The following is a 10866-nucleotide window of genomic DNA, read 5'->3' as shown; positions in this document are numbered from 1 at the left end:
TTTGTCCCGGTAGTCTTGCTTGTGGCTCATCTTTGCCAAGTGGCTGGGGACACATCAGTTCTGTAATTTGGTGAAAATAAGCAAGACAATTATAGAAGAATTATCAGTGGGTGATGAGGAGAAGTATAATTTTGTCAATAATTATGTTTCTGTGCAGGGTGATAAGTAGCTTTACTGAACTGGTACCTATAAATGCTTAACTGTTTTTCAGGGGGGCTTCTTAAATCCAGATGAGTCACGTAGTCCTTGGGTCCTGCCCTGAACACGACCACGCTGCCATGCATGGGAAAACCAGTGCATGGCGGTAAGTGCCGTTCCATACCACGCTGAAGGGCGAAGTCTGCAGTGAAACCTTTCAGTGCCTTGTGTGCAGAAGGACAAGACGCAGAGCCAGTCAGCATCCCTGCGAGGCTGCTCAGTTGCATAGGTAAAACTTTGGGTGCCTTTTAGTCTTGAGAGACAAGACCGGGGGAAGGAGCTGGGCCAGGTGCTGGTTGCTCTGGAGGGTTTGAGACAGAAGTGGAGCAGAACCAGAAGGGACAGCAGGAGGAGGCTTTTGCCACTGTGGTGTGAGGTGGGCCACAGCACAGTTCCTATTGTTGGGAAATACATTCCTGCTTCTCTAAGATGTTACAGCCTTACATTTTGACCTTCTCCTCACCCCCAAAAGTCACGATTGCAGGTGGTTCCCATGTTGCTGCCTACTTTTTCTGCACCTTAGGCCAGCTTTGGTGGGAACCATACCAGTTCTTCTCTGGAAGCAATGGGTTTTCTCTTCCTAGGAATATGCTAACTTTCAGAGACTGGATTTTCACGGTATACAGACTCAGGCAGTGAAAATACGTGAGGCTGACTTGCATGTTGCCTCCACCCTTGAGAGAAACACGTGGCGTTTAAACTCACAGCAACCTCCCACCATTACAGGCTGTGTTTTAGTATCACGTGGTGAAACCCAGCTCATTGAGACCATGTAACGCTGCTGTAAGGTGTGTCCTGGATTAGCAGGAAGTGAGGACCAGTGGTACTTATTACCAAGCAGGTAGTTAGCTGTATGATCTGTGAGGCCTTTATCCCTAAGCAGGTCCTTTATCTCTAAGCACAGACTTAGTTTTACTTTCTCAGGTGCTATGTTCCACAGGTGGTTATTTGCCTGTGTCCTGAATGCCTTGCAGAGCTCGGGATAGGATGGATGATGCATTATTGTCGTAATTTCACTGAACTCATTGATGTTGATCTTGTTTATACCTCATTTATTGCTGTGCACGCCATTTGCACAGGAATCTTTAAAAAAAAAATATAAAAAATTGCATTTCAGACTTAACTTCAAAGCACCTGCTTGAACTCCTAGAGTAACTATGTTGTAGGACTTACCTTGTTCTGTGTAACTGAGGAGTATAGTTTTCCACTGGCAAGTCCTGTCTTAAGGGTATATAAGCCCAATTTCCTGTTCTTTGCTTTTGAATCAGCTAGGTGGACCTGGCTCCAGTGAGGTGGAAAAACTCTGAAGTTTCTTTTCCCCTGGGGCAGGATCCATCCAACTCATTGCCAGTGAGAAATACCACCAAGTCAGCATGACTAACATTTGGAAACTTACTGCTGTCCTTACCCTTACTGCAAGTCCCCAGCTGGGACTCCAGCTCACTGCACTTAAAGGCAGAAGTTCAGTGCACTAAAGCAGTTACTGCATTTTAGCCAGCACACTTTCTGATCCCCTCACCCAGTCCCACCAATCGCTGGTGTAGTTCCTCCTGCTTATTCTAAATTGGCTTTAATTTTCTTTTAAATAATTCTTAAGTGTGACTTTTTCAGTACAAGTCTGGGAACTATGACTAATTATAAAATCATTACATGATTAAACTCAATTAACTTCAAATAACCCTTGAAATTTGCTTAATGTCAGCCCTTGGCCCTGCTTGAACCAATAAATATTGCTCACCTTTTGTAATGGGTATGAAAAGAGGTAGTTGCAGAGCATGATTGTTCAGAGTCGGCTGAGCCAGAGAGTGGCCTTACAGAACAGGGTTAAACTGGTCCCAAAGACTTGAATACTGCCACATCAAGAAGGGGAACAGAGTCTTCTGCTCCTAACTGGGATAGTTTTTCCCCCAATATTTTTCTCTGAAGTAATAAAGCTTTGAAAATTCTTTTCAGCCTTACATTCAATGGTCCCAATCTGCTTTGCAAATGTTAATAAGGGTTAAACCTCACAAAACCACCAAGGCATGGGAAAGTACTGTCATCCCCATTTAGACAAGGGATACCAAGGCATTGATGAGTGGGGTGAATTGCACAAGGATCAGTGGCAGGAGCAAAATCCTGAGAGTTCTGATGTCCTATTTTATATTTTAGCTAAAGTGCTTTCTTGCATAGTGCTGCTCGCATATAGCTGTATGAGAGAAAGAGTCTCTTTTCTCAGTTATTGGCCACATCTGGCTGTTGGGGGGTTTTTTGTGTTTTTTTTCTTTTTCACTTTATGAAGCCATCTTTGGATCCAGTCTGTCTTACAGCTAGATCCTGGCAAGAGAGCTGGCAAAAGTGTGCAGAAGAATCCCAGCAGCTATATTTCTGTGTTCAGTTCCTGTGAGGACAGAAGGGGATGTCATTATTGCTACTGTTCCTGGCAATCTGCTCTGACTGGGAAACTGGAGCGGACAGTAGCATTATTCTCACTGAAGGTAGACGGTAGATGATGGATACAATTTTTCCAATAGGTAATTAGATGGGCATGGTAACTAGACAGTCATAAAGATGCCTGATCATCTACTCACAAACATCCCTCGTATGCTGTGCTGGCCATGAAATGTTCTCAGAATTTTATTGACTTCCAGCCCTTCTCCATGAAAAATCTCAGCATTCTTGCTGGGCCCTGCCTGAAAGTGGATTTAGAGGCCCCTTGGGGAAAAGATTTCACTTCCCTCCCCCCCCCTTTTTTTTTTTTACCTTCTTTTTTATTTTTCCTGGAGACAGCACATAGCTCTGCAGTTGCTATTGAAATAATAGTATTTGGGAACTGGTCTTAAGGAAGCAGGAGAACAGTTGTTTAATGCACCTATGTGCAATAAAGCAATTTATTTGGTCTTCAGATTTTTGGACATTTAATTTTTTTTGTCCATTTGGAATGAATATGAGTGGATCATCGGTGTGGACTATTAAGAGAGTCTCCTTTTTCTTTTGATTGCTGGAACTAGTGTAGCTCTTTATAGACTCTTGAAGGACATTGCATGAGGTCTCAACCCATTTATTAAACAATGGAAGTAGTGAGATAGAGAGAGAGAGAGAAAGAGAGAGAGAGGATGTAAACACTCATCCCTAAACATGAGTGTTTATATCCCCAGCTTGCTGTTTGAGTTTGGTTTCATGGCTGGGAGTGCCCTCGGGTCATCATTGAGCAGCTTGTTCGACTGTGACTTCTGAATGATGAATGTCTCCGCTTAAATTACAGATCACTATACCCCATAACAAAAATCACCACTATTATTGGCCTCCTCAGGGGCACCAAAGGGTGACTGGACAGTGGTAGAGGGCTTCACCTGCTACAACACTGCTCTCTCCCTGATGGTAAATGGAAATTTGTCAGCAGTTTGTCCTATAGGATGTGTGGTGAGGAAGTTTGGCTCAGCACTTGCTGTTCTGTCTTTTTACTATAGACAGAATTTACTGTCTGTGGGACTGCCCGTCAGATTAGTTAGGGTCAAAAGCTGAATACTTGGCTTTTTGACCTTTGAATGAACCTCACAAAAATAAAGACAAGGAAATCAGTTCTACAGTGCTCTGTCCAGTACTTGAGGATGGATTTGAACATCAAAGGATGGGTAGTTCAGAAAGACAGAGATTCAGTTGTGTTCTTGAATTCAGAAGAGTGTATAAATTCCCCTCATCTCTTTGGGGAAAAAAACCTCCACCGTGTGTCTAACTTATACTTGCTGTTTGTATTGTGTTGCTCCTTTTGCCATGACAAGTCCTGATTAAAAACAATTTAAAAGAAACAAGTAGGGGTCCAAGATGGCTGTGAAGTGAAGGGACCATTATGTTTTACTTGCATTAAAACGGTTTGCGGACTGGAATTAGTTTGGGAATGTCTGTCCCCCTGTTTAGATAGACAAAAATCAAGTTCTCATAGTAGACTGCCTGTTTGCCATCTACCTAGTTGGGGGCAAAGCGAAGTCCTAAGAAGTTCTGTTTTCCCCTCAAAAATGAGCAAGTGTAGCAGAAGCAGCAATGGTGGGCGTGCAGTAGAAGTTTGGGCCGTTCTGGAGCTGCTGCAGCCACTGTGGAGTTGAGGCAAGTGTTTGTCAGCGATTTCCTCCCAGCAGCCTGCGGACCTCGTCTTGCGTTGGTCAGTCAAGAGCCAGTGGCAATACCTCCCTTCTGTCCCCTGACAGATTGATTTTGACCCTTAACGTCCCCTTCCACCTGCTAATTACTTGATCAAGCTCTCTCCCAATGCCCTTTCCACCGGGCGGTGGCCTGGTTTTATTCTCCCATTCTGCTGCTGCCCTCTCCACCTTTTGGCTATTTGTTCTTAAAACCCTCTCCTTCTCCTCCTGCTGGCCATCCCAAAGATAGTCATTAATATCCAAAACATTTGGATAGCCAACATTTTTTTTTATTTTTGCTGACTCTCAGCAATCTGGTCTTTAATGCCTACTGGTTGGTGGGAGCAGGGGAGAGGGAGTGAAAATCAGGTTTTTCCCTTTTAATTTGTGCTTTGTTGCTGCTGGTTTGACCTTTAATCAGGTGCCTGGCTGTTGTTTGCTTGCTGATGTTTTTTACAGAATGGTCCCGTGTAAATATATACAGAAAGGGCAGGAGAGTAACTGGAGATTGTAGACCACTCTTATTTCCTGGGAGGCAGTTTCCAGTTTATCCATCCATCTCTTTGTCAAGTTGCCTCCTGTGTCCATCCATTTGTGCATTTATTTAGTGGTAATATTAGCTACTGTATCATCCTGTAGGATTGTAACAGTGTGTTTCAGAATAAAGCCAGAGATGCAAAGCGCGCAGAACCCATTATAAAAAAATAGAAGGGCTTTCCCTGATGGCATTTAGCTCAATAAACACAGTTTGTCAGAGATGTCTTTATCTCCTTACATTTAAGCGATTAAATGTTGGTAAAAATAGCTTCAGAAATAAAACGTGAAGAGAGCTTCTGGCAAAGCCCTGTCCAGTTTAATTCATACATTAAATATTTGCTAGTAGGGTCAAAAGCTGAATGCTTAGATATTTTGCCCTTTGAATGAACCTAGCTAAAATAAAGACAAGAAAATCAGTTCTGCACAAGCTGTCTCCAGAATACTAGGATCAATTTAAACATCAAAGGATGGAGAGATCATATAGACAGACAGCCATATTATTCTGCACAATAATACTCAAAGAGGTGTTTCTTGAATTCTGAATCTTGTGCAGGGAAGATAATATTAAAATTTCAGAGTTTTAATTATGTAAAAGGCAGTCCTTGATCCTTAGCTCCTGAAAAACAGAACAGTTTATTTTGCATTAATGAATGTAGAAAACATCCCCCAGTCTGATTCTCTGCATTGATGCAATCCTTTTACAGTCAAATTAGCATTTATATTTCTAAAGGTAATTTTTAGACAACACAATAAATAAATGATATGCCGGTAACCTCCAGATGGATAAAGTGGTGCTCAGACGGCATTTATAATGCAAATTGGCAGAAGATTACATAATGGCCGGCTCTGTTGATCTTGGGCAGCGGCAAGCAGGGAGGGGTGAACAGCGTTCTGGGTCTAGCGCCCGGCTTCGCACCCCTGCAAACTCCTTGTGTCTTGGCAGGGAGTGACTCGCTTGGTCAAGGGTTAGCTACAGAGCACAGCAAGTGTGCATGGAGGGCAGGATCTCTCGTGACTTTAGGTTTGCTAGCAGGATCTGTATCTCAGACCGTAAGGTTTAAAATGCATGATCGGTATCTGGCGTAGAGTTAAATTCTGGAAAGTTTTCTCCAAATTGGATCTTATTTATCTTGGGGTTGAGCTCTTTGATACTGAGGTCCTAAGAAGAAGGGAGAGAGCAAGCCAATTGCTCTGAGCAACTGGAGCTGAAATTTGCCTGAAGTCTGCCGTAAATCTGTACATCTCCACATAGGCTGTGAGTCACACTTGTGCTTTGGGTTTCAATAGTAGCTTTAATCTGGTTTAATAATTTCTGTATATGCCTTATTTTAATAAGATATTGACCAGGATTTCAGGATTGAGGTGAATGATTTTTGTAGTTCAGAAGTATCATTTTAGTGTTGGGATTTTTGAGGGCTACTAAAACTTCACTTCAAACTTGAACTTTCTTTAGGCACCTAAATAAGCGTCCTCATTTTTGTTACATGATTTCAAGAGCTCTTGTGCTTTTAAAGACCATGCCATGACTTATTAAGTTACCTAACTTAAGTATCAGTCTTTTGAAAATCTTAGCCATGATTATTTTCTCACTGTGTATCTCCAAAATCTGTTTGTTTTTTAAGTAGAGGACTGTATTGCATGTTCTGGATTTTACCATACCTTTTCATTTTGGATGGTAAATGATATTAAGAATGGATTAAAATAAGTAAAATAAGACCCAAGGTCCCGATCTTCGTCCACTGACAGAAAGGAGAATTTTGTCATTTACTTCCATTGGATCTATCAGAGAAATTCTGCGTGGTGATGAAGTACGTGGTGTTTGCTTAGTTTGGCTCATATGGTAGTCAATGGAGTGACTTGACTTCAGAACAGAGCGTTTCCTTGCTGTACGTAATTAACATTACAGTGCTGTAGGTTCTGCATATAAAAATCCAGGCTATTGTAAATTGTGGTTTCCTTGCCAACCATATCTCAGCTCTCGCACTTCTGTAGTTGTCTCTATGATGCTTTGTGCAGTATTATTACCCCTCACCTAATACTGGAGCTGGGCGGATCTGCAAAATCTAGTTATTATTCTTTCCATCTGAAATACATTAATATGAAAATAAAAATAAAATTTAAGATGTTTCACTTCCCGAGTAATTCTATTCTGGAAACATTAAAATAAACAGACTTGACATTGGGAATGTTTCAAAAAGATATTTTTTTGGCAAATGCTCATAGCTAATAAATTTGCATTCATAAATGTAAGCATTTATATCAGAATTGTGATTAAAGCATTAAAATTGACACTTCTGCCAAACTGTAGGTCATATAGCTTGAATTTCACGTTTTGAAAATTTCATACTTGGAGCGAACTGCTTTCCAGCAAATTACAGACCAAGACTTATTCCTGGGAATTACTTTCTGGTGAAGTTCAAATAATGAATATATGTTTGTGTCTGTGGAGAGGGAGGAAGCTAATTTCACTGGTAGTGTTGTTCACTAAACATTATTTGGGCAAGTGGCCACAGAGAAACGTTTCTTGAATTTCTTCTTTTTTCTCTTTGATCTGTCCCCAGAAGATACTGATCTGGCTGGATCTGTAGCTGTGGGCAGGGTTCATTGGTTCTCAACAAATTTTTGCATGTTCCTGGCAGCATTTTCTGAATTGGAGATATCTATTCAAAATGCCAATAATAGCTGCAAGTAATGTCGGAGAGAATGTACTTATACTCTGTGCTTAAGGTATTAGCGAGACCTTGGTCCTGCTCTTTTCCTGTTGAGACAATTGTTTGCATTGCTTGATTCCATGTTACTTCGATCTAACATATAGATCAGGAGATAAATCTTGGTTTTTCTTGATCAAGGTTACTTTGCAGATGGAAGACCTCTCTAATCCAACTTATGCCATTCCTGCGTGGGTCCCCTACGATGCAAATGTGAAGGCATGCCTAAGAACGAGTGGGATACGGCAGTCTTCCTCTCTCATGGTAGCATGGTACTACATCAGGAGTATAGTGCAATTGCACCTTAAAGCTCGAGGAAGGAGAGCAGGATCTGGCACCACCCATCCCGTGGTGGAAGCCACCATGTTGTGTTTTTATAAGTCTCTGTACTGCTATAAATAAAATGTAATCGGGCAAGAACCACAACAGCTGTAATTTGGTGGCTATCCTCAGTGGAACAGTGCTGGGGGATCCTGCGCAGTGACCTCCACCTGGCTATGCATCCTCTCCGTACCTGCCCTTCTGATGTCCATGCAGTCATTTACAGTCAGGCTAACTGCAGCATCTAAGGTGTGATTTGATGCATTGCCCTTAGTTGCAAAACTGGGATGTTATTCTGTTTTCCTCCTCAAATCAGAGATCCTCTCTGTTCTGATTCCTTCACAATCCAGACTTGATAAAATAGTTTTTGGCAAGCTTTTGAAGCCAGATTAATTCCTGGACTGCAGTGCAGCACTCAGTCGGGTAGGTACAAAGTAGAGGATAGTGTGTGTCCTGTGAGGACAGGGGCCAGGAGGGAGAGGGTGGAATACCTTAGGCTGGTCCTGCTGTCAAAGGCAATGTATTGTCAAACTATGGCCTAATTTTCTTACCTAGGGTGTGTTCAAAGAGGGATTGGCATCAGGAACAGGCCATTAAGCAATTGAAACTCTAATAGAAAAACATAACCTTATCACAGGTTTTTTTAAAAAACCCTCAGAAAATAGCTCAAATATAAGGTTAATTGGAGCCAGAAATGTCAAACTAATGTAGCAATTTACCCTGGGAGACTGCCCTGGCCTTTGAGTATAGCAATAGTACAGACTACTGAGTAGGATAGTGAAGAAATATAATAGGATTTTATGTAGTCCCCTGTCATATTAAACGTTCTTTGCAATTAATTTCTTGTTGCAATGTTATTTTCACTGACCTATTTTTTTTTGACCTCCTACAATCTTTAAGCTACCAAAGTAGGGCATACGGGAATTCACATTTCTTAAAAAAAAAAAAAATGAAAAAAATCTTAACTTGAACCACTATCAATATACACATTGCAGTGTAGACTGATATTAACTCAGAGCAGTATCAAAATGCCATTGGCTCATTCCAGAATAGCCTTTAGTCTATGAGCTGTACTGATCCATTGAGGAAAATGCTGCTTTTGAACAGCTTGTTCAGAAACAAGTGGGAGTTTTCTTGGACTGAGAGTTTGAGGATGTCTGCCCTGTGAATGAAACACGATAGGTGGTCCTCTTTTCCTCCTTCTGGTTGCTGGCTCTGTTTCTTCTACTGTTAACTGGCCATCAGACTAAGATAGCTTGGTATTGTGATCTGGTCTGATTAATCCAAAACTGCTGGACTCAAAATTAACTATTGATAAAATCCCAAAGTTGTGGAATCGCCAGGGAATCCTGGTAGGTTCCAACTGTTCCAACTCTTCCCAACTGAGCTGGATACATAATCCATTTTCATTTGTTAATCAAACATTACTGAAGTGGTGTGCTCTATATATTTTTAGACAACTTCCACAGTTTACTACAGAAATGGCTGTATTTCTCTGGAGGCCTAATGTTTCCTGAAAGCATCTCTTTGTCTGAAGGTGTGAGTGGGTAGGATAGTCAAATTCCAAAATAGATCGCTCCGGGGGAGTATGAAACCTCCATCACAGAGGCAGATAGGTGTCTGCTAGAAACAATCAGGTGGTTTGGGAGGGAAGGGGAGCTACATGATCTCTGGAAGTCCCTTTCACTCCTGTTTTTCTATCATTCTAAAAGTTGTATACCTGGTGTCCAGGTTTGCAGTCAAGGTGACCAGCTCAAAGGAGAGAGAACAATACAGGCAACAAAACTTTCTGATCATGAGTAAGAACTCTTAACATAAGCCCAACTGTTTTCCAAGCAAGTGTCCTTAATGTTTTTCCCTGTGGTAGTAAGGATTATTTTTTTTTTGGAAGTGGAGCTGGAACCAAATATCATTGAATCAAAGAAGCCAGCATTAATCAAAGCCCATCAAAGATGTTCCTCATCAGTTGCCTGGAGCAACAGAATCTACAGCGTATCATCTTTCTTATGCTAAGCTGGAGGAATTCAGAGAAGAGAATTTTGTCTGTTTGTTCTTGAATGAACACAGAAATAGTATTTTCTTCAAGGTTTAATAGTTCAGTGAATTGATCTTTTAGCCATCAAAATTTCTGAGTCCCAGGATTAGATTTCCTAATGAATCAAACTAACCTTTAAATACATGGTGGATTTGCCTCTCTTGACAAAGTCACAGAAGTGCTTCCCACTCTTACATTGTCTCTTTATGTTCCCTCTCCCTCTAGGACATTAAAATGGTACCTCTATGATCCCTCGTTGCCTCGCTACAGATGCATTTCATTCTTAGCTAATAGTACTTACAAGGAGCAAGCAACTCAGCTGGATAAACAAACATGGTTCCCTGTTCAAGTAAAAAAACCTTCCCCTCAGATCAGTATTTTCTGGTGTTCCCGAATACAGAAATTTGGGGGTGCTTGTATTTACTACCTGTTTCCAGAAGATCCGTTTGTTACCTAAAAACTCATGGACACTCAGTAGAGCCAAGTGATTACTCAGGTGTAGAAAGGCCTGAATTTTAAATCTCAGCCAGATAGATTCTTACGCTTGCTTGATCAGTTGATAAAATGCTCACCAGCTAAACCTCTTTGTCCTGCCTGGGGAGTTTCAGGGCAGCATCGATAGATACCCAAACCTTTCACGTTGATTGCATTTACCAGAAATAAAATCCAGCAACATGTGAGCGTTGTGATCAACCTGCAGTAACGCTGAGGTTGGAGCTGTGTTTTTACGGTTTTCTAGGTCACATGTTGTGCACCTCCTTACTAACGAGTCCCAGAGCATTTTGTGGAATGTGTACCCATGGGCTGAGTCCTGTACCCCAGCTCGGGGCTGGAACGTGTGGGCAATTCAGCACGAGCGACACTTCGCTCTGGCTGTTAAAAGAGGAAGTGAAGAACAGAAGTTGCCCAACTGAAACTGCAGGGGGAATTTTAGTGCGGTAGAATGTAA

This window comes from Gavia stellata, chromosome 13 (genome assembly GCF_030936135.1).
Source record: "Gavia stellata isolate bGavSte3 chromosome 13, bGavSte3.hap2, whole genome shotgun sequence".
NCBI classification, from domain to species: domain Eukaryota; kingdom Metazoa; phylum Chordata; class Aves; order Gaviiformes; family Gaviidae; genus Gavia; species Gavia stellata.
This window is presented reverse-complemented; position numbering follows the sequence as displayed.